At 38.6% G+C, this 23,341-nt stretch overlaps 1 protein-coding gene across 1 annotated transcript in view; it reads right to left on the reverse strand.

Moving 5' to 3' along the window:
* Positions 1-1,749: 1,749 nt before the first annotated feature.
* Positions 1,750-23,341, reverse strand: part of SMIM31 (small integral membrane protein 31) — a 47,079-nt gene continuing 25,487 nt past the window's right edge. The window contains exon 3 of the transcript XR_009403096.1: positions 1,750-2,376. The gene's annotated coding sequence lies outside the window, so the exon portion shown is untranslated. The remainder of the gene's footprint in view (positions 2,377-23,341) is intronic.

A 23,341-nucleotide genomic window follows, 5' to 3' on the forward strand; every position in this document is an offset into this window, starting at 1 on the left:
TCTAAAAAAAAAAAAAGAACAGGAATTTTTGAGAGAATACCAATATCTCCCAGTTTCTGGAAGATTCAGTTTTTTATTCAATTTATGATTACTCTGGCTGTAAGTCAGAAAGTCAGAAATGAGAGAACATTCAGATAAACTTAAAAATGGAAAGTTTCTTAAAATATTTTAAAAATTAATTTTGGGACCCTGGCTGGCTCTATTGGAAAAGATTATGACTCTTGATCTTGGAGTTGTGAGCTCCATGCTGGATGTAGAGATTACTAAAATAAATTTAAAAACATAATTTTGTGCTTGCTGGGGATAAAGTTTAAGAATATGTTATGTATCTGAGACAATTTATTTACAACTTATATGCAATCACGATACAGCAACATTCTTATTTTCAGTGTCATGTCTGTTAGACAATGGCAGGAATGAGTAGTACAGTTGCTTCAGAAACAACTTGAATTGATTTGATAGATTGGTTTTACTCCAGGCAACAAAATTATAATCTAGGGATTTGTCAGTTATTCTATTAAACATGTTAGGGAGATTTTATTTCATATCTCTTCTTTACCATCTGGACTGAAATATATTTTTTAAATATTTTATTTATTTATTTGAGAGAGAGGGAGTGAGAGAATGAGAGCATGAGCAGGGGAGCCGAGGGAGAGGGAGAAGCAGGCACCCTGCTGAGCAGGGAGCCCTATGTGGGACTCTATCCTAGGACCCTGGGATCATAACCTAAGCACAAGGCAACTCAGGTGCCCTGGACTGAAATATTCTTAATTCATTGTTAAGTGCTTTCCATTCCCACTCAGTGCAATACCGTGTAAGATGAGTTAAGGGACCGAACTGGGCAGCATCCAAGTATTTTCAATCACATTGTAGACGTTTTTGCTTTTCCAAAAAACCATATCAAGTAAACCTAAAGGTCTAAAGGAATATCAATGCTTTCTCATAACAGCAGCTAGACTTTTTGAGCAACTATCTTAGGCACTGAATTATACATTTTATATATGCTGTGTCTTATCCATTCATCAATCCGGCAAAGAACGTTTTTCTTATCTTCACTTTTTTCCCAGAGAACATCAAGGCTCAGAAAAATGAAGTAATTTGCCCAAGCACATAAAGAAAAGACTGGGAGTAGATTCAAACCCAGATCCATTTATCCTTAAAGTGCATGCTTTGTCCTTTCTAACTTCATGTGTCCCTTCGAATTTTTGGTATTCTGACCTATTACTTGAATGACTGCAAGGTCCACTTTGCTAAACAATATTCTGACAGTAATGTGCACATTTACCTACGACAGGGAACTGCTTCTGTTAACTCTGCTTGAGAGCAAAATGTACAGGACATTGTCAAGTATAGACGAATTGGGTCTTTTCCATACTGGAACTCAATAGCCAGAAGCAATATAGACCTAAGCTATGATTCTTACTAAATGCATGTTAGCTATCTTTGGCAGTGTGTGGATTCCTTCCTGTCACTACAATACTACCAGTACTGATTGTGATGATTTAATATCTATTTATTAGATAAATACAGGAAATTGCACTTTTAGGGAAAAAATGGTCACAGAATGACACTTTTTCCTAGATACTTATACATTATGAATTTACACAGTACTACGATCAGAAGTTTATAAAGACTCATGTCATTGTAAACCATATTGTGCTGCAGAACTTAAAAATTTATGTTTTATAACCCACTGAAGTGATGATAGTATTTTTATTTAGTGTAAACAATTCAAAATTTCTACCTTAACTCAGTGAAAATATGTAGTTCTTTCTATTTCATGTTTATTTCAGAAAAGAAGTAGTTACACAGTTGATTGTAGTTTGCACATCATGTATTAGGACAATTAAGTCTCTTACATGTTACCATATGAATCTCAAGTTTAAACAAGTGATTAAAATGAGCTTATTTTTTCTCTTAGCAAATTATTAACACGCGTGATTTGGGCTCTTCTTGCTCTTTGTACTATCTTACTATTATTACCACTTTGGCCGTATTCTTTTGTATAAACAGTTGCACCTCGCATGGCATATCGCTCTTCATTGGCACAATAAATATTTTTAAATAAAGCTGAGTCACAGAAATGTTAGGAAGCCTTCTCCCCAGGATTTCCTTTGTTAAGGGTTGTTACCATCTTGCCTGATTGGTAATTGCATTTTTTAGCTTTATTGATCATCTCTTCCTCTTATTAACTGTGGGTCAGTAGCTCCTTTGGCCACTTCCTCCATGTCCTCAGTGGAAAGTTTCTGTGACTGTGATGTCATAGGTGGCCTCCGTGAACCTAAATAGCTTCAGTTTTGTGTTCTTCCTTTGGGGAGTTTTTCTTTTTGGAGGCTTTTCTTTTCTTTTTCTCTTCCTTTATTTGGTATTCTTCCTCTATAATAAAAAAGAATGGAGGAAAAAGGATTGAGAATCAACCACTGGGAAAAGTAGAAATTAACTTTGGTTGTATAGGACTTGGGTACTCACTGTTGTCGCTTTTCCTGTCAGCTAAAGAAAGGAAGTGGACTGCGGGAAAGAGGACAAAGTGAAGAGGAAGCAGAAATCCAACCACTGAGAAGAGATGGCTGAACATTCATTTCTTGCCAGGTAATGTTTTTGTTCAGTACTACCAAGGCTGATCATGTCCTTTACAAGACATGAGCTGCTTCTGCAGTATTTGAGCATTTAGATTGATGTTAAAGTTAACTGGGTGTGAGAAGACAGAGTTGGGGTGTAGAGGGCTGCATGATGGATTCTGGGAGCCCCCTGTGCTCAGATCCTCGGGTCCTAGTGTCATTATTATGTGGTCTGGTGGCCAATCTCAGTCTGTTACAGGGTCCATGGACCTAGCATAGGAGCTATCAAGATACCATTTCTTTAGGCACTAGTTTACGTTTTTAGGGAGAAACAAGTCAATCACCAGGCAGACATAATTATGACGGTCTTCCAGAACCTCAAGAAGTCTTGTTTAGACCTAGGGGGTAGGCAAGAGAATCAGTAAAGACTGGGGAAAACCACTAAACCAAAAGACCCAGATGTTTTTTCTTTGCTATGAACTAACACTATGATCTTTGACAAATCTTTTTATTTCTCTGGTTCTATTTTCTAAATTTTTCAGATGAGTTGTCTCAGGTGCGCTTTAAAGCACTGTATAGTTTTGGGATTCTACTTCTATCAGCTGTGATCATTCATACTGTCCATTATATTGTTTAGTGCTGATGTCAACTATTATTACTAATCTTCGCTTATTAATTCATTAAGCAATTACTGGTGAGCATCCACAATGCATCCAGATCTGTGCTAGATGCTGGGGATACATCAGTGAATAAAGCTGACAAAGATTCCTGTCTTCTTCTCCCCACATCTCCCAAACTCACATTCTTGCAGACAGAAACAGGCAATAAACAAACAAAGAAGAAGAAGAAGAAGAAGAAGAAGAAGAAGAAGAAAATGTATATTGTGATAGTAAGTTCTATATTAAAAAAAATAAAACATGACAGGGAGGATCAGGAGTACTGAGGTGAGGAGGAGTTGAAATTCAAATGAGGTAGTTAGGATAAATCTTATTGAGAAGATGACATTGAGTAAAGACCTGGAGAAGGAGAAGTGAGCTGTATGGATATGAGCTGTAAAAGTAATACAAGCAGAGAGAGAGAGTGACCAGTGGCAAGATCCTAAAGCAGGAGCATTTCTGAATGTTCCAGAAACAGCAAGGGTGGCAGTGTGCAGAGGGGTCTAGGGGAGAAAACTAGGGAAGAAGTTCAAAAGGCTAGGGGAAAAACATATGGCTCTGTGGGCCATTGTAGAGATTTGGGCTTTTACTGTCAGTGAAACAGGAAACTATGACAAGCTCTGAGCCAAGGGATGATATAATTAATTACTGCAGCACTCCAGATGAGAAATGATGGTGGCTCACCAGGGCCATGTTTGTGCAAATTTAAGATGTGATTGAGGTCTAGTTCTATTTTGAAGCTGGAGCTAACAGGTTGTAGACAGTTTAGATACAGGGTATGGGAGAAAGAGAGACCCGTCTTGAGCTACCAGAAAGATCTAGCTGTCAGCGGCTTGGGAGGGACAGACATGGAAGAGATTCGGGGAGTGATACCAGGAATTAAGTTTGGGTATTTGAGTTTGAAGTCGAAATGAGCTCTGGCTGGGGGTCTATACCTGTGAGTCATCCATTTAGAGTTGGTATTTAAAGCCAAAAGACTTGGATGAAAGAGATCACCATGGGAGTGTGTGTAGACAGAGAAGAGATCAAAGGATTGAGTTCTGGTTCCTCCAACATGAGGAGGAAATTACAAAAGAGATGAAGAATGACAGCGGAGGTCAGGGGAAACCGAATAAATGTGTACTTCTATGTATCTCGTTCCTGAAGGAATTTAGATTTATTTATTATTTATTATTATTTTTTAGATTGTATTTATTATTTGACAGAGAGAGACAGAGAGAGAGAGTCACAGCAGGAGAGGGAACACAAGCAGGGGGAGTGGGAGAGGGAGAAGCAGGCTTCCCACTGAGCAGGGAGCGCAGTGCGGGGCTCGAACCCTGGACCCTGCGATCATGACCTGATTTGAAGGCAGCCACTTAATGACTGGGAGTCACCCAGGCACCCCAGCATTTAGATTTATAATCAAAGTTACTATAGTAAAACTTTTACTATAGTAAAACTTTGGCAGCTGAAAGTGAATTAGGTATTTCACAAATGGGGGTGTCTGTGTTCAGTCAGTGGAGCATCCAACTCCGATTTGAATGGTACTTAAAAAAAAAAAAGATTATTTATTTGAGAGAGATAGAGAGATAGCAACAGAGATAGTGAGAGAGAGCATAAGCAGGGAGGTGAGGGAACACAAGGCGGGAAGAGAGGGAGAAGCAGACTTCCTACTGAGCAGGGAGCCCAGTGTAATGCGGTACTCTTATCCGAGGACCGTGGTGTGACCTGAGCCGAAGGCAGACTCTTAACTGACTGAGCCACCCAGGAGCCCCTTGAATGGTACTTGCCAGGGTTGAATTCAGAACCTGGAAATTAAAACATGAGCAGATATCAAGAGTCAGACGCTTAACCCACTGAACCACCCAGGTACCCACATTTGGAAAGATCTTTTAAATACAGTATCATTTAAGTCATTGATATTATAAAGATACTAAGATACTGTAAAGAAATTGTCTAGCTTATAAGTTCTTCTTCAAATTTCCTGATTAGGTCGTTTAGTCATGATAGCTTTTCGTGTGTGTGTGTGTGTGTGTGTTTTAAAGTGTGGGAAAAATCTTTTTTTTTTTTAAAGATTTTATTTTATTATTTGACAGAGATCACAAGTAGACAGAGAGACAGGCAGAGAGAGAGGGGAAAGCAGACTCCCTGCTGAGCAGAGAACCCAGTGCGGGGCTTGATCTCAGGACTCTGAGATCATGACCTGAGCTGAAGCTTAACCCACTGAGCCACCCAGGCGCCCCATCATGTGTGTTTTTAAAAGTAAGCAAAACCTTGAAGAATTCTGATGCTGTGGCAGCTGGCCAAAGACCATGTTTTCATTGTTTATCTGATTATCTTTTATTTATTGTGAGAGAAAAAGTAGGCATCACCTAAAGAAAGGGAAGATGTAAATGGTCTCCAGATGAATAAAGGGGTATTTCAAGAGAGTCCTCGCAGCAAAACTAGGTTTCTAGTTCTGTGTTACTTTGAAAGGAATGTCCTGCATAAAAATGTTAGACTGGGTTGACATATCATGAAAATAACTAAAAGGTGTCAGAGAATAGGGAATCTGAAAGAGGGAAACATTAACCTCCGTTTTTGTCAAGAGAAGAATAAAAGATTAAAGAAAGAACTTTTTCTCAAGAATAAGAACCACCTTTCCATATTGCTTTTCTCTGAGTTGCAGAAATGTTTCAGGTTGATGCAAATACATTGGTGAAGAAGCGTCAGATTCATCAAGATTTAGCTAATTCTGGTACATTTCTGGTAATTTCTGGTAATTACTGGGAGGTCAAATGGATTTGCTTTCATTCTTTTCTAGATATAAAATCCTATATGGAGGCAGGAGTAAAACTCGAAAGGTTAAATAACTAACAATTATACACTGAGAATAGCATGCCTCTACACAGTGAAGTTTCTCTTAGGTTTAACAAATATATTGGTGGACATGAGTGAAAGTGCAATTACTTTGACAGTTCATGTTAAGCGACAACATGACTTTCATGTAAGAACCAAATTGTTAAGCTATTCCTTAATCTGTTCCATATAGATATTTGACCAAATTTTTGTTATTACCTCTAGAATGTCAGTGTAGATAAAGGAGGGACTCCAGGCAGTCACCTGAGTGAACTCATTTATATCTCTGTTATCTTTGATTCTCCTTTAACACCCTCAACACCAATGCTGTTGACAAATCTATTTCTGCATTCCAGGACTGTTAGCTAATTATTTGCAGATCCTTGGAATCCGCAAACATTCAGAGACTAGCACTGAAGCTGATTGAAAAACTCCTTATGATAATTAAATTACTCTTGAATTTTTGTTGTGTATAAGGAAAAAAAATCCAGAAATGGTCCCTTTTGAGATTCCGCCCAACCCAAATCACATAGAACTTTTAAAGTAAGAACATCAGAGATTAAGTGCTTTGTTTCAATTGCTTGCTAACTCTCAAGTTGCATTAATGTCACAGAACTCTCCAAATTTTCTGGTAAGACATAAAATCAAATGCATTTTACTTTCTGAACTGATGGATTTTATGCCTGAAATAGTAAATAAGGATACCATAGAATGCTTTGTGAAATTGTTTGAAATTTCTGACAATGACATATAAAATATTAGATAAGTTTCTTTAAATGAGTTCAAGAAACAGTCTTAAAAATGGGGAGAAAATGAATTTTACAGATTAGTGTTGGATGCTAAGAAGTTAGTTGACTTGAAATATTTTTTCATCAGTACAATGCCTAGGGCACTAATTTCTGAGACTTTGTTTCTCCTTTTATGAAATGGAAATTCTAATATTTTCCATGGATTTACCACATGGAAAAACAAAAAGTATACATAAGATATTTAGTGAAGATACCATTTATCTTTGCAAATACTATTATTTATCAGAAGAATTAATTCTAATGAATGTAAGTAGAGTAAGCAATTATATTCAACTTTAAAATTATTTTTTTTCTTTTTTCCAGTTTTTAAAATTGAGGTAGAATTGATTTATAACATATCAGTTTTAGGTGTACAACATGATGCTTCACTGTATGTATATATTGTGAAATGATTGTCATAATAAGTCTAGTTAATATCTTTCACTACTCATATTTGTATAATTTTTTCTTATGATGACAACTTCTAAGCTCTACTTCAACTTTTTAATTTTTAATTTTTAAATTTTTTTACACTCAAACTTTTTTTTAGCAATTTTCAAATATACAATACCATATTATCATAACTCCTAAATATATAATACTGTATTATTAATTATAGACAACTACCTTTCTGAAACGTAAATACTACATAGTATTAAAAAAGTTCTTCCAAATCAGGAAAAGTGAACACCGGTGATATTTGTATTACTTGCCAAGAAAAACAAAGGTTTGAAAAGACATCTGAAAAACACTTGTGCAAACAGAAGTCTTCATAATAATGTAAGAGTGAAGATGGTAGGGAGAGTCTTTGAAAAGGATTGAATTAAAGAGCTGAGCAATGAGGCTAGATGGGGAATGGTACTATAGCCCTGAAAAATTGACAGTAATACATGCCCCACGGTGCATGTACGCAAAAACATCGCCATAGATGTTAAAAGCACAAGTGTATGTCTAAATGAGAACTTGATGCTATAGCCAAAGTCCTTCTCTTAAATTGTTGCCTTCTTAAATTAGCACTGAAGAGACTAGAACAGAACAGGATACAAAACAGACCTATATCTCTGGGCGGCTGATAGTGTGCATATGTTTATATAAAGTGTATTTTCTATAGAGGGATAGGATTGGAGGTCAGGATTAAGAAATGTAGAATTGCCATTATCCAAGTAAAGTGAGTTCATGACATTTGAGATTCAATTGTCAGAGAAGAAAGAGCACAGAGAACACTAGGTTTACCCTGACTTTATCCACTACTTTTAGCTTTGTTAAAAAAAAAAAAAAAAAAAAAAAAAAAAAAAAAAGGCCCAAATGCTTATTTTTAACTTGAAACAAAAAGAAAGGTATAGAGGAAGGGAAACAGGAGAAGAAGGGAGAAGAGAGGGATGGGGGAACGATTCAAGTACCAGAGAAAGGCTATGTTTATCCTGTGAAAATATGCATTTCTTTCTCTAACCAGCTCATAGTAGTTATAAAAATCCTGGCACACCATTTAGCAACTCCCCCCTCCCTGGTATTGTCTAGGGAAGAACAACATTAATTTCAGTTTACCACAAGTGCCATTATCCCATTTTTTTAAAAGCAGTTTTAAGAATTGTTTAATAAAAACACTCTAAGAGGTAAACAAAGAGCACTGAAAATTATTAAAAATATAACCATCTACCCCTGAGGGTAGAAGTTAAGGTCACCCTTCTTTCTCTCAATTTTCTGTCCTCAAACATTTCTGGAAAATGGTCTTTAGTTTCTGCAAGGAATTATTGGTAATAGTTGTAACCTCATGGTTTCACTAGCGATTCCAAGAACAAAGTTTGAGCTATGCCTATGGTTTATGGGTGCTAATTTAAGGTCCAACAATTTTTTTTCATAACTGTCTTTGTATCCTGTACATACCTGTTTACACTTTACATCTGTGTAGGGTCAAGCAGGCTCCAAGCCTCTAAACCCAGCCTAGAGTATTAGAATATTCTAACAAGGCGGTGACAAAGCACTTCGGGCAAAAGTCAATCAAGCTTCACTGGTTTGGTGTTCTACCTAGAGGAACTTGCCATTAGCATTTAGGCACAAAAAAAGATAAACTTCAGTAGTTAATGTGTGAGTACATTTTCTAAATAATCAGTCTTTGGCCCAAGAATGCCAAAATAAAGCCCTAGAATTCTTGGGGCACCTGGGTGGCTCAGTTGTTAAGCATCTGCCTTCGGCTCAGGTCATGATCCCAGGGTCCTGGGATCGAGCCCTGCATGGAGCCCTGCATAGGGCTCTCTGCTCAGCAGGGAGCCTGCTTCCTCCTCTTTCTCTGCCTGGTGCTCTGCCTACTTGTGATCTCTGTCTGTCAAATAAATAAATAAAATCTTAAAAAAAAAAAAAAGGCCCTAGAATTCTAGAAGGAAATATACACATAAGCTAAAATGCATACTTGAAATTAAAATAAAAACTTAAAAAATAAAATACATGTTCAATGAGCAAGTGTTAATCTTTTTTTCTCTCTCTCTCTTTGTATTTCTAAATCCTAGGATTTCTGGCAATAATTGTGACCATTGAGTGGCAGAATATTAACTACTCATAAAAAAATGTAGCTATCAAAGTTTCTAGAAAGATGTCATTGAGGCACTCTTTTACTTTAGTATAGACCAGGCCCAGGGAAAAGCTTTCAGGTAGCTTTTGAATGGAATTTTCAATATCTCTTAGGATAATCTAAATATATCCCACTACTTAGAGCTGGAGCCATGAAGGCTGTCACTGCTGGTGGGTGGAGGTTGAGTTACTGGGTAAATAATTCAGCAAACATCCTTCAATGAGGATTAAGTTCCTGGGAACTTGTGTCATAAAAACAAAAATAAATTCTACTACTTTCCTCAAATCTGTAAAGTTGATTTTCCTTAGGGTTATAATTTTTAGATATAAATTTGACACTGGTTTATTGTACTCACATACTTTCTTAAAAATGCTTGGACTCTCGACCATCTCAAAAGGGAAAACCATAGCTTATGTGGTCTTTAGGGATAATTACTATCTTTTCATGCTACTGAATTTTTACTATTTACAAATCGAAGTTTAGGATTGGATTTAGGGAGCTGAGAGGATCCGAGCTGTCTGTAGCCATGACATTGGACAATCTATTCCAAAAGATATTCTGCTTCTACCATTGTAAGAAAGTGTCTGATATTACAATATTTTTTTAAAGATTTTGTTTTGGAGGGGAGGGGGAAAAAAGAGACCGAGAGAGAGAGAGAGAGAAAACACACACGTGTGCACAAGCACAAGAAAACACAGGAGGGGCGGAGGGAGAGAAGTAGACTGTAGACTTCCTGGCTGAGTAGGGACCCAGTTGTGCGACTTGATGTGGGGCTTGATCCCAGGACCCAGGGATCGAGACCTGAGCTAAAGACAGATACTTAACTGACTGAGCCACCCAGGGGACATGATTTTACAATTTTTGAAACAGGTTTCCATTCGTAAGAGTCATATAACAAGCTTATATAAAATATACATTGGATATTTGAAAGTTGGATCTTGGGGCGCCTGGGTGGCTTAGTGGGTTAGGCCTCTGCCTTCAGGTCATGATCTTAGGGTCCTCGGATCCGGCTGGCATCGAGCTCTCTGCTCAGCAGGGAGCCTGCTTCCCTCTCTCTCTCTGCCTGCCTCTCTGCCTCTCTCTATCAAATAAATAAAACCTAGAAAAAAATTTGGATCTCTATCTCAAGAATCTATCTTATTAATAAACAGAATATTTAGTGCCTATATAAATAATTCCTTCACCATGATTAGTATTTTATAGTTTCCAAGGTTTACTTGAATGCATCATTTCACTGGATCTTCCCACCAGGCAGGGTAAGTGATGTTATCTCCATTTTACAGAGTAGGAGATTGAGGCTTACAGACTTTTGATGACTGACCTTGAATTTCAGAGTTAATAAAGTTTTTGAGAAATAAAGCAGCGTGGACCAACAAAAATAGCTAAAGAAACCCATTTTTGAGTCATTTTTTAAAAGTTTTTTGTCCTGAAGAAATCTTTCTTCTTCCTTAGTAAATGTTTCAAGATTGTCTGAACTATTCAGGGAATTAAAAAAAAAAAGACACTTCCCCACCCCTCCCCCATGCTGTGGGAGTGGTGGTTTGGGAACTCTCAGCAGCAGCTTAAAAGTAAAGCTCTTTTTGTCCAAAGACACAGTATCCCAGAAGTACCCATGGAACTCTGTATAATCAGTGGAATGAGGCCAGCTATGGCACATTCCTTTGAGACGTTTTCATCTTGATTCTTGTTAAGATTCCCAGGTGTGTAAATAGGCTGCAGGATTCCCGAACTGGCTTTCTCTTATTTGCATCTCAACACTCAAGGAAGTAAACTGTGGGCCTTATTTCTCCCAAGATCTTTTGTAGTCTGTTAAACAGGAGTCAACAAACCATATTCTTGAATTTACTGGGTTACTGCTGTATTTCCATTCCTATGAAATTCATTACATTGTATCTAATTCCACCCATTTGTGGGTTATTTTGCCATCATTTAAAATATTTCTTATGCCCATCAAATGGTCTTTTCTGCATCAAAAAAAAAAGTTTTATCTGGATATGTGGCATTTTCTCTTTTTTTTTTTGTAAAGAAAAGAAAATTTTTTTTCTTAATTCTTAATCTCTATTCCCAAAGTGGGGCTTGAACTTATAACTCTGAGATCAAGAGCTACAGTCTCCTCTGACTGAGCCAGCCAGGCATCCTGGGGCATTTTCTAATATCAAGAACCAATGGCTTTACCAGTTATACTTACCAGCCACATATTAAACGTTGTTTGTTTCAGAGTTCAAATAAAGAAGGTAGTTAAGCTGCAGTCATTAGTCTATAACTTAAGGGCAGTCTTGGGAATCAAGCTTGGAATGTCTTTTGTACTCAAATCATGTATTTTACATCTCCCTAGGGAGTGGTGAGAAACTCTTGATGTCCCCTTATAGCTCCCACACTATTAGTCTCATCTTCCAGCTGGGGCTCTGCTTCCAACTTTCCTTCTTCATAGCTACTGCTGTGTTACTTCTAATTTTAATTTTTAGGGCCACCATTCTTACTTTGCTTTTCAGCAGATGGTGTATGAGCTGCAGAATTTATTATGCCTTGGTAAGGGGAAATCATGCCTGGAATCCTTGTCATTTCCAAGTTACTAAAGCAATTCTCTGATAGTTAATTTAAAAAAATTTATGTCATAAAACAAATAGCTTCTGTATTTTACATTTTCTGAGGTTTTTCTGTACAAGTAAATACAGAGAAGTGTATATAACTGAAGTAAAAATGTCTGTATAGGTGAAAAAATATTTTATTTCAGCAAGATGTCCTTTAACTTTTTATATAAAAATCTGAAGGATACAACTTTTCTATGTTGGCAGATAACTTTGCATTGAGAAATGAGTTTAAGATAATCCAATACATTCATTTTATTGAAATGACTGCTGTAAAGAAACTCTTATAATGTCTTTTAAAATTATCCTCTAGGTACAGATATACACACTTATTCATAGATAACTTTAAACTTCTCTGTACTATTTATATGTTTTATTGTCCTTTGTATATTACATTCTTTGATATTTGACATGAAAATGCAGAACTCTGCCATTTAATGCTGCATTGAATATTATCCTTTTTAAGTTTATATATTTCAACTATAGTATTTATATTGCTTTAGAGATAAAGTAGTGTTTCGTGTGCTTCTTAAATTTTATTTTTTAATTTACATAAGGTACAACTCACTTTTTTTGGTGGAGAGTTCCATGAATTTTGCCAAGACCAAAGCATCACCATACTCAGGATACAGAAAAAACCCCTTGATTCGATTTTCTCGTGCTATTTCTTGTACTCAAATCTTCCTTCTATTCTTATCAGCTGGCAACCGTTATTATTTTCTGCCCTTATAGTTTTGCTTTTTCCAGAATGTCAAACAAATGGAATCCTAAGGTATGCAACATTTTGAGTTTGGCTTCTTGCACTCAGCAAAGTAGTTTTCAACTGAAAGCATCCTTGGCTCACACAGAGGACATCTGACATATTTGGAGACATATTTGTTTGCTAGAACAGGGAGCACTGGGGGAGTCTGTTCTGGATCTGGCGGGAGGAGGCCAGGGATGGTGTTAAATATCCTATGGTGAACAAGACAGCCTCCCACAACAAAGAATTGTCTGGCTCAAAACATCAATGGTGCTAAGGTGGAGAAACACTAACTTCGCATAATGCATTTGAGATTCGTTCATATCGTTGCATGGATCAATCAGTAGTTCATTCTTTTTCAGTGCTCAGTAGTACTCTGTTGTGCGCAAGTATCATAGTCTTTATCCAGATACCCACTAATGGACATTTGGGTTGTTTCAAGTTTTGGGCACTTCTGAAAAACTTTTTTTTTTCTTTTTTTTCTTTTTTTTTAAGATTTTATTCATTTATTTGACAGAGATCACAAGTAGGCAGAGAGGCAGACAGAGAGAGAGGGGGGTGGAAACAGGCTCCCTGCTGAGCAGAGAGCCAGATGCGGGACTCGATCCCAGGACCCTGAGATCATGACCTGAGCCGAAGGCAGAGTCTTTAACCCACTAAGCCACCCAGGCACCCACTTATGAAAACTTTTGAGTGAACACAGTCTTGGGAGGAGGATTGCCTGATCATATGGTAAGCATATGTTTAACTTTATAAAAAATCCAAACTGTTTCTCAGAGGGGTTGTACTATTTTATTTTGCATTCCCACCAGGAGCACAAGAGAGTTGCAGTTGCTCTGTATTTTTGGCTGCATTGGGTATTGGATATATATATATATATATATATATATATATATATATATATATATTTTAAGTCATCCTCATGGATATGTGGTAGTATCTCAATCTCTTTGTGCATTTTGGTGAATTTTTAGAGTTTTAGAATTTAATGCACATTTTCTAAAATTTCAAAAATTAGTGTTATATAAATAAAGTATGTAATAGCTGGCACAAAGTTATGAATGTCTTTGTAAACTTTCATTCTTTCTTTCTTTCTCAGTATAGAGCTACTGATCCTTTTACAGTTCCTATCTTTTCTTTCCTTTTTTTTTTTTAAAGATTTTATTTATTTGACAGACAGAGATCACAAGCAGGCAGAGAGGCAGGCAGAGAGAGAGGAGGAAGCAGGCTCCCGGCTAAGCAGAGAGCCCAATTCGGGGCTTGATCCCAGGACCCTGGGATCATGACCTGAGCTGAAGGCAGAGGCTTTAACCCACTGAGCCACCCAGGCGCCCCTTACAGTTTCTATTTTAATAGAACCCAATTTACCAGTGTTGGATTCTCTGATGTACAAAGATCTTCCCCACATGCCTGGCCCAGGCTACACGGACTTTGAAAAAAGGTGAAGGAGGAGGAGAAGCCAATCCCATTTTAGATAAAATTAAAGGACTGTTTGTAAGAGATGTACGCACTTCTTCTAGTTCACTGGGGAAAGGGACAAAACCTTGATATTCTCATTGTCTAGTGTGGTCCTTGGCTGGAAGTGAATTCCAGAGAAGTGGTTCTTGAACACAACAGAGTGAAATTATTTTTTCTTAGATTTAAAGGTTTGTAAAACATTTTCCTTTACTGGCTGGTGCTGAAATTACTTCCGAGATTCATGTAAGCAACTAGTTACCTACTCTCATGATTGCCACCTCTAGCAAGCCTTATTAAACGGTTTCTTGCATCTTTTCCTTTTTTTAAGCATAACTTTATCGGTCCGTCCATTTCCCTAGATTAGGTGTGTCAGGAGTATTGATGCTGAGTGGATGTTATGATTTCGCTTACAACCAGCTTGAAACTTGCCATCAGAAAGAATGAACTGTGACCCTCTATAATTCTAGTCATAATTCAAGGCTTCCAGGTGAGAGAAATAGATAGGAGGACCTCAGTCCCACTAATGGCTGTGGCTTCCTAACTTCGGACAGTTTGATTCATAAGGCCATAAGGCTCATGGCAGCCGATGAAAACAGAAAGAATGCAGAAAATTAATCTTAAAACTATGTGTAAGGAGAGTGCATCTACAGACCGGCCAGCAATCTTAGTTGGGTCTTTTTGCTAAGATGGGCTTTCCTCACTATTACGAAGTGAAGGCTTTCCTCACTATTACAGCATTGGGATCCAGCATTTTGGCCTTTCATTCCCAACAGTTTAACTGGAAACCTTGGTGCTGGCGGCCATTGGCACGCACAGCACTATGGCGTGAGGTATGAGTTCAGCGTGCTGTTAGTTCACTCACACAGTACAGAAATAGCCTGAGGTGACGAAAATGAAAACCCAACCCTAATTATTTGAGAACTGGAAATGAACACACAGTCCTCATCTGCACGCTTTACAAGACCACACTGTTTCACTTATACATATCCCAGTGAGAACGTCTCTGGGATCGGAAGATATTTAATTTATGTTTCATTTTAGCTAATTTATGGTCAAACTCGGGTAATTGCAAACACCACTTTAGGGGGGTTAATGATGCCCTCATTTGAAACTGATGTAGTCCGGGTCTGGATTTATATTTGTTCCTTCCTTTCTCAATATTGTTTTACATTTTCCTTAGGGTAGGAGGTCACTTTTTTCCAAAAAAGTTCACTGCCATAGCAAACAATTGTGGGTTATTTTTGCTCAAGGACACTTGAATTTTAGATGTGAGGGTTAATTTGGCCACACAGTCACACAGATACTTCTGAATCAGTTCTATTTTCCACACTTGCATCTGACTCAGCTGTGCTGATTAAGAACATGAATCATGAGGGGCACATGTGTGACTCAGTCGGTTAAGTGTCTTGCCTTCGGCAAAGGTCATGATCCTGGGGTCCTGGGAGCTCCACATTGGGCTCCCTGGTCAGTGAGGAACCTTCTTCTCCCTCTCCCTCTGCTGTTTCCCTGTTTGTGCTCTCTCTCTCTCTGACAAATAAATAAATAAAGTGTTTAAAAAAAAAAAAACAACAACAACCAAGAATCATGACTGTGCATTCAGACTTAGACCTATGTCTTCCTAGCTAAGACTCTGGGCACATTGCTTCTGGGAGCTTCCTTTTCCTCATCTCTCAAGTAGTGATAATAATACATCCCTATATTATAATGTGGTCACCAGGATCAAATGAGGAGTAAATGCTTGGCATGCACTAAACGCTCAAAATACTATTATTATTTGCTCTATGGATACCATCAACTCTTGAAAATGTGTTATATTGTAGACAACTCAAATTGTGTACAAAAGAAAATAATCTTATATCAAGTCATCAACTAGAACTCCCACAGTTTGTGCTGGTACTATTGAATTAATTTAGTGTTATTAAAGGCATGTATTTATTTTTTTGTTTGGGATTTATTTGTTGTTATTGTTGTTTGGAAAAAGATGTATTGTTCCTGCAGAAAAAAATCCATCCCCTCATTTACATGCATAAAATCTGTATCTTCCTTCCTTGGTTTTGCATCACTACTCCTGACTGCTGTATGGTTTATATCTTATGGCTACTTGTTGGCTCTGATTTGTGAGACTGATCTAGAAAAAATAGGAATTTCCTTAAATGTCAAATGTGTTTGGTGCTGTCTGATTAACATGGACCACTGCAGTGGTGATTTCTTTCAGGAACAGATAACTTTAAATCAAACTTTTTTTTTTTTTAGATTTTATTTATTTATTTGACAGACAGAGATCACAAGTAGGCAGAGAGGCAGACAGAGACAGAGAGAGGAGTAAGCAGGCCCCCTGCTGAGCAGAGAGCCCAATGTGGGGCTCGATCCCAGGACTCTGGGATCATGACCTGAGCTGAAGGCAGAGGCTTTAACCCACTGAGCCACCCAGGCGCCCTAAATCAAACTTTTATGATTGGCAGACCCATAAAACTTACAAAGCAGAGAGATTTTTTCTAAGTTCAGAATTATATTTGCTTTATGCCTATCTGATTTCATGGTATTTGAAAACTATATTTTTATTTTTTAATGAAACATCTTTCAAAATTCAGGGTTGCTGAGTGGAGACACATTCATTGTCTCTCCCTCATCAAGGCAACCTCTTGCCTGGGTGGCTTCCACGTCATCTTCTTGTTTATCTTCCTACTTTGTCCAGCATTATCTTTCCGGTCTTGTCTGGATGATCTTTTATAAAAATATGTATCTAATTGTGTCTCTACCCTGCTTAAAATCGTTCATTGTTTTCCTTTTGCTCATAGGATAGAGTCAGAAGTCCTGGCCTTGGCTTCCAGGCCACTGACCTACCTCACCACAGCCATTCTGCCTGAATGCCACACACTTTTTGGCCAAACCATACGTGACATCATGTTAGTTTTTCCTGCCCCTTTCCACCGAATGGCATGCCCCTTTGGTCTTCCACAGATGGAATGTCAGCTCTCTTTCTCCCCCTCCCCACTGCCTTACCCTTATCTCCTTCAATGCTCAGCTTAAATGTCATTTCTCAGGGATGTGTCTCTTAGTCTCTTACGTGTGGTCAGATTCTCATACTGTATATTTCTTGGCATTTTATATTTCTTGCTAACATTTACCATAGCCCTAGGAAAATAGTTATGAGGTTAAATATTCAATTTCCCCAGAATTATGTATGTAAGCTTTACGAGGGAAATTTTGCTTAACAAAATAGTCAACAGCTACCACAGTGAATGTCTGCTAAGCTTTTGACTGATATTTGTCAAATACATGATTAAATGACATGTTTATTACTATGCTGTCAATGTTTCAAATACAGGAGATACTCAGTATTATTTGATGACTAAATGAAAATGTTGTCTATTTAGGAAGAAAAGGGGTGAGTGAGTTGAAGTGAATCACAATGAAAGGACCCTCTGAGGATGACAAAAACCTCAGGAAAAGATGTAATGAACTATTTGGATGATTATCAGCTCACTGGAGTTTTTTGTGTGTGGAGAGTTCCCCCAGTTGTGCTTACTTAAGGAGTTTGGAAGGCGATGCACTTGTGTCAGGATACATGGTTCTGTCGCTGGCTGGCTGTGTAACTTCAGAAGGTCATGTATCTCCTAGATCAGGAAGGACACGGGGACCCTCCTGCCTCCCCACCCAACATCACAGGTCTATGAGGGTCCCAGGAGACGTGTGAAAGTACTGTGTAAGCCATAAATGGCTATAGATGGATGATTATTTAACTGTGCAAGAAATTTATAATAGGTTGCTGGTAAAAGAATTAATCCGTTTGGAAGGGCATGAAGTCCCCTCTCCTAATATCTCTTTCCAGAGTTACTCACCTTTGCCAGTTTCTCTGTTCCTGTCCTTCTACATATGATCCATGAATTGGTTGATCCGTGTGTGTGTGTGTGTGTGTGTGTGTGTGTGTTCATAAGCACACACGCAAATGTATATGCAAACCCCAAAACTGAAAATCAGATCATAATACAGCTCAGCAGTTTATTTTTCCAGTTCCTGCATCTTGAATATTTTGATGACAGTGCATATGGAGTTCTTTGAGCATAGTATTCTACTGTGTGCATCTGCTGTGGTTTATCTTATTTCCATGTTGAAGGATATAGAGCTTGTTTCCATTTTGTTACTACTATAACCAGTGCCTCAGGGAACACCCCGTTTGATTTCTCTTCTCTGATTAAAATCATTCAGTAGCTTCCTATTTTTCCCCCTGCACGTACATCTCAGACCACGTGGCTGAAGTCTGGTGCTCACTGAGTAGCGCTAGAACTGAAGTTGTCTTTACCATATTACCTCTGGTTTCAGGGAAGTTTCAGAATTGTTTTTAGTGTAGCTTCCCTGCTCTGGTGAAGGTGGCCTGTTCTCTGCATGTGACTTTCTTATTTTATCTTTTCACCTTTATAAATCTTGTGCTTAAACATGTTCCTTTGACTCTTTCTTTGTATACATTTCTAAAAATCCACCTCTTCCCAAAAAGGCTGTGTGGGCTAATTCAACTACAGTTTTTTGATGCCATCAATATTCTAGTTGTTTTTTTAAAGCAAGCTGAACTGTTATAGTGTCCATCTCACTATACGAGAAACAAATGTGAATATGAGAACTTTCTAAGATTTCTTTAATTATTCCTTGTTTGTAAGTTGTCACATTCTAAGTTTTCTTTTCTTTCTTTCTTTCTTTCTTTCTTTTTTTTTTTAGATTTTATTTATTTATTTGACAGAAAGAGAGAGTGTACAAGCAGGGGGAATAGCAGACTCCCTGTGATCCCAGGACCTTGGGATTATGATCTGAGCTGAAGGCAAACGCTTAACTGACTGAGCCACCCAGGCACCCCTGTCACAATCTAAGCTAACAATGGCTAACAGGTGTGCCCTAGCCTACCCTGCGGGGTTCTCCTGCCAGATTTTGCTCACTATATACACCTTTGCTTTTGCTACTGCTGAGTGCACATGGTGCCGTGTGCAAGATGGTGCGATATGGTTAAAGTGGGATGAAACCTTCCTTTGTAAGAGGTAAGAGGAATTCCTTAACATCAGATCAGTACCGAAATATGTTTACTGGCATGGGCCAGAATTTTGCCTCATGAATATTTCAAAGACTGTGGTCAGGGCAGTGAAGCAGTTAGAGTCAACAGTTACATACACGGAGACGAGCTGTTGAGCAAAGTAACTATGGAGGCATTTCTCAGCCTCGTAAGAAATGATTAGGTTAGAGCCCTAGCTGTGTTGTAATGGTTTTTATTTGTTGACGCTGTTTTGTATTTATTCAGTGTTCCTTTAAGGACACAGCCGCCCAAACTCCAGAATTAAAACTGGTGCCTGCAACAATTTTTTGCTAGCCAGAAGGTCTTTCCAGAACAAAGGAGGTGTCTTTTCTATTTTTAAAGGTCTGTGATGCCTGCTGTAGAGTTGAGTAACAGGTACTCAATAAATATTTCTTTTTCCCCCCCAGTCTTTTAATAGTTTTTTAATTTAAGTAATCTTAACGCTGAATGTGGGGCTCAATCTCACGACCCTGAGATTGAGAGTCATTGTATGCTCTTCCAACTGAGCCAGCGAGGCACCCCAACAAATGCTTTTTACTATCCATTGGCACTTGGCAGCACCAAGCAAATGAAAGCCCAAGCCAAAAACTAAACAACAAACCACAAGTGAAAAAATTAGAACTAGCTTGTAAGGTGCTGTAGAAGTGAGACTTACTTCTACACAACTCTGCTGATTTGGAGCGAAGAAACAGTACACATAGGAGAAATGCCTAGAGTATTCTCTTAAGAATAGCCATGGACAAAACCAACAAAAACAGTAAAATAATGAATGCAGCATCTGTGCTGCAGGTTAACCTATTAATTTTTAATAATAGGCTTTTTGTTTTGTTTTTTAAAGATTTTATTTATTTATTTGACAGAGAGGGGGAGAGAGAGAGCAAGCGAGGGAGAGAGGGAACACAAGAAGGGGGAGTGGGAGAGGGAGAGGGAGAAGCAGGCCACCTGCTGAGCAGGGAGCCCGATGTGGGGCTCGATCCCAGGATGCTGGGATCATGATCTGAGCTGAAGGCAGTCGCTTAACCAACTGAGCTACCCAAGTGCCCCTGTTTATTTTAAATATAGTACCACGTTTTAGTTTTCAGAACAGCCTTGCATGGGTAATTAGAATCATGTAAATGAAGTGAGCCTCGGAGCATTCATACAACTTGCTCAGGTCACATTGCAAGTAAAATAGCAGGGACAGGACTCGAGCCATTTCCAGCTGATGCTAATACAAATATTCTAACTGTTGTTTTCTCCTGGGTCTCTTCAGGTAGGAAGGGTAGAAAGGAGTACAGGGCTTTTTGGTCACATGGGTACAACTGGCTAGCATTAGCTGAAACATCTCAACAAACTTTTAACAGATAAAAAGTTCCGGGAGCAAAGGAATTCCAAGATAATTTGAAAATTATCTTCTTTTCTCTCCCTGAAGCTCGGTGCCCCTGGCTCGGAGACACCAGGGCTGCTCTACGGCAGTCCCTCGATCATTCTGGAAGGTAACGTCTGGCACGGGGATGTCGGAAAGGCTCCTGTTCGTCAGGAGGTTGGACACACCTTTGGTGAAGGATCATTACCTACCCAGAATATCCTTATAATTCCCTTATGGGTCACTTACATTTTATCACTTCCTACGGGTCATTAGACCAGAGAGCTTTCAAAGACAGGGCCCGGGGAGCAGGTGGGCGACAAGGTCATTCAGGCAGGAAACAGCCAGGCTGCGTCACAATGTGCTAGTCTCTGAAGATACAAAGAGGCCGTGACAGGAGCCTCTTCTAAACCAATACTGTAGCTTCATGCCGTCCGGCTTACAAAGGGAAGAACAAAGACTTGGATGGAAAACAATTCTTCACAATTCAAGGAAATAAAAGGAAGCGGCGGTCTGGGTGATGCAAAAAGGGAAATGCCCCCACACCATTTTCTATTTGGTTGTGGCAGCATCACATGATTTCTTCTGTCCAGCAGGTATCCTCATCCTCGTTTGGTTTTGTTTGAGTGAGGTTAAAATTTGGTTTCAATTCATGGCTATCAAGCCTGACTGCTATAAAGGGTGATCAGGTCTACCTTGAGTGCTGCCAGAAGAGCCTCTCCAGAGTGAGTAGTGTTGTTCTGAAGCAGTTTGTGCCCCCGTTCCTGGGTCTCCAGAAGGAGGTTTACAAATAATGTGGATATTAACTTTGCACACATTATGGCCGTTCTGCTCATTTACAAGTTCACTGGATTTTATAGACGGGACTCCGGTGGGTCGTCTTTGAGGATTTTAGATCCAATAGAGTAGAAGGATCTGCCTCATAAATTTAATGTGAGAGTTCAATGAGGAATATACAGGAAACAGTTTGAGCTGTTAGTAGCAGCAGCAGAAGGAGTTCTAGAATGTGTGAGAAAGACAATGTCCTCTCTGCTAATAGTATTTGGAACTCATGCTGAACTTGTCTAAATAAAAGCTGCAGGTATTCATACTATTATTTAAAATTTTATTTATTTATTTGAAAGAGAAAGAGAAAGAGTATGAGTGGAGGTGGGGGGCAGAGAGACAAGCAGACTCCCCACTGAGCGGGGGAGTCTGATGCAGGACTAGATCCCAGGACCCCAAGATAGTGACTTGAGCTGCAGGCAGATGCTTAACCAACTGAGCCACCCGAGTGCCCCAAGATGCCAGTATTATTTATTAACTCATTCAGCAGTGAGTTACTGAGAGCTTCCTCTGTTCCAGGCAGTGTTGTAAACGCTGGGGTGAAGCAGTGACTAAGACAGACCAAACCTCTGTGTTACAAAGTTTGTATTCCAGGGGCATGCAAAATGGCCTTTCTTATTTTCTTTAAAACACTTCTTTTGGTGGTCAACTGTCTTATTTTTTTGAATTTTCAAAGAAAGCCTTCATACAGAGGTTAAGAATTTTATTTTGACGGGGACAAAATTATTTTGTACTTTTATTTATTTACTTCAACTCTCCTATAAAACTCTAGAGTTTAGGGGCGCCTGGGTGGCTCAGTGGGTTAAAGCCTCTGCCTTTGGCTCAGGTCATGATCCCAGGGTCCTGGGATCGAGCCCCGCATCGGGCTCTCTGCTGCCTCCTCCTCTTTCTCTCTCTACCTGCCTCTCTGCCTACTTGTGATCTCTGTCAAATAAATAAATAAAATCTTAAAAAAAAAACCCACAAAAAACTCTAGAGTTTAAAGACAAGTCTGGTGACTGGGTAATTTCTCATTCTCTCAGTGCCTAGCACAGTGTCTTCTTGTAGACAGTACGAAATAAAACTATATTTGCTGAATGGCCTGTTGATTCCAGTAACAAATTAAGGAGTTCTGTTTCGTTATTTTGTGGTTGCATTTCCTATGCAAGCAAAGATAATTAATAATACAGGGTGATAAAGATAAGTATCAAATTAGTGATATATAACAGAGGTGCTGTAAGAACTTATTTTTCGGTTAGATTGATTATAGAATAGAGAAAATGAACTTTGCTTTTTTTTTTCCCCAAGATTTTATTTATTTATTTGCAGACAGAGATCACAAGTAGGCAGAGAGGCAGGCAGAGAGAGAGGGGGAAGCATGTTCCCTGCTGAGCAGAGAGTCGGATGTGGGGCTCGATCCCAGGACCCTGGGATCATGGCCTGAGCCGAAGGAAGAGGCTTTAAAGGCTTTAACCCACTGAGTCACCCAGGTGCCCCTTTGCTTTAAAGAATAAATAAGATTCAGGTAGAAGAGGAAGGCATTATTAGTAGGTAAGTGGAAATATCTCACTTGGAAGAATCCAAAGTGTTTTGGGAATTTTTACTTTATTTTCTAGACAGTGGTAAATTAGTGAAGATTTTTGCCTCAGGGATTAACCTGTAGTTTGTGAAATTGTCTCCCCAGCTGTATTTGCTGGTATTCCCTGAATTTAGAATTTAGAAATGATTAGAACGTAATGAAATTTAATGGGTCATATAGTCTATTAGGAGGACTGCCATCAATACTAAAAAAGAAGATGACAAAGAGAACACAACACAAAGTCTTAAAGTGTGTCACCTGGGGTGAAGTGAAGTATTATCTTATGAAAGTCTCATTTCATTTGTACACATGTGGATGAGTGTGTGTGTGTCTGGGTAGGAACGGATCTGGAAGTGGATTTCAGTCAAACAAGTTCAAAAT

Source organism: Mustela nigripes, chromosome 1 (assembly GCF_022355385.1).
Source record: "Mustela nigripes isolate SB6536 chromosome 1, MUSNIG.SB6536, whole genome shotgun sequence".
In the NCBI taxonomy this organism is placed as follows: domain Eukaryota; kingdom Metazoa; phylum Chordata; class Mammalia; order Carnivora; family Mustelidae; genus Mustela; species Mustela nigripes.